This window comes from Ixodes scapularis, unplaced genomic scaffold (assembly GCF_016920785.2).
Source record: "Ixodes scapularis isolate PalLabHiFi unplaced genomic scaffold, ASM1692078v2 PGA_scaffold0__279_contigs__length_252992795, whole genome shotgun sequence".
Classification (NCBI taxonomy): domain Eukaryota; kingdom Metazoa; phylum Arthropoda; class Arachnida; order Ixodida; family Ixodidae; genus Ixodes; species Ixodes scapularis.
Genome location: NW_024609835.1, coordinates 12,562,631 through 12,564,045, shown reverse-complemented (window position 1 = coordinate 12,564,045; position 1,415 = coordinate 12,562,631). Strand labels below are relative to the sequence as shown.

Below are 1,415 nucleotides of genomic sequence, written 5' to 3'. Positions count from 1 at the left end.
TTGAGGTCTACCCGCCATTTTTTTCCCAATCAGCAAATAAGACCTCTGCGTTTCGACATCATCGCATCCCCTGTGCAAGAAGCACATAAACTTGCGGTCCTCACTGAATTTGCGCGTGGTTCCTGGAAATAAACACTCATAGTATACAAGCAACTTTAACGAGTCTATTGCCGCGCCCAACGTTACCGACACTTACTCGTAGAAGCCCCTTCAGAAGACTACTCATCGTTTTTGTTCGGTTCGTTCTTCACGGGTCTTCATAATGTTCACCACTACCATTCCAAAGCCACCGGACTTTTTCCTGCCCTACTTGATAAACCACATGGTTTCGAGAGCGACGGCAGCGCACGGGATGGCCCAAGACCCTCTGCCGGCTAGGGCTGCGACGCCGAACGCAGCTACTACGACTACGACGGACCCTGAGACAGTACGTTCAACAGCCCCGGCAGCAGCTACAACGATAGCTACGGGGCGCCCCCAACAGACCCCAGGACCGGTACGGAGGCTCACCGCATGACGGCGGTGCAAGCTACGGCCCCGCGTGTGCCTATTTGTTGCGCAGGCAACGGTCCCGTACCAGGGGTCCCTGCTGATGATGTACAGCATCAACTCTGAGAAGATGTACGTCGAAAAGCTCTTCAGCTTGCTCCGCTTGTACTGTAACGTCGTGGGCATCAAGTTCCCGAAGAGCAAGAACGGCTGTGCGTTAGTACAGATATGCACGACTCCCTGGCCGTGGGGAGAGTGGTGGGACAACAGAACAACGCACAGTTCATCGACATCATAATTCAGCCCGGGTATGCGAATCAGGCGTTCCTAATTCAAAGCGTGCCGTCCTTCAAGGACCTTCTGGGCCACCGCAACAACCGCTTTACAAGTATGAAGGCGGCCTCCAAGAACCGTATCCCGCCGCCTATGAATCCTCACAACCCCCTCCTCCTCTACTACCACCACCCAAAGGGTGCAGTCACGGGGCCAGGGGACGATGGGGAGGATGTTGGTTTTGCTGCTCATAACTGCAAAGAAAGTGTAGTGAATTGTTAACCGAATCGCCGGTCTGGCGATGTATAACTCGGCTACTGTGGAGCCGGGCGAAGGAACGTGTTTGTTTCATGGTGGCGGAATTGGGAACCTTGCTGCTTACGCTGCCAGCGCCAGAAGAACAAGAGTCATCATCAACATGTGGTCACAGTTCCTAACATCTCTCCCCCTTAGAGAGAAGCTTGAAAGGGCTGCAGCTGTTTCCCAGCTCGCGTTGAGCGTCGTGGAAGCCCAGTCGTGAAACCCGAGTGGGTCTTTTGTTCGACGCTGGCGCACTTGATCTTGGTGGCGACGTACCAGCTCCGAATAGGTCTGTACGGTAACCATACGACAGCCTTCCGTGCTCTTGATGATTTCCGGCAGCCACTTTGCGT

At 54.2% G+C, this 1,415-nt stretch overlaps 1 pseudogene; it reads left to right on the top strand.

The window, feature by feature from the left end:
* The first annotated feature begins 262 nt into the window (after window positions 1-262).
* On the top strand, window positions 263-1,044 carry LOC120846880 (annotated as a pseudogene).
* The last annotated feature ends 371 nt before the right edge of the window (window positions 1,045-1,415 follow it).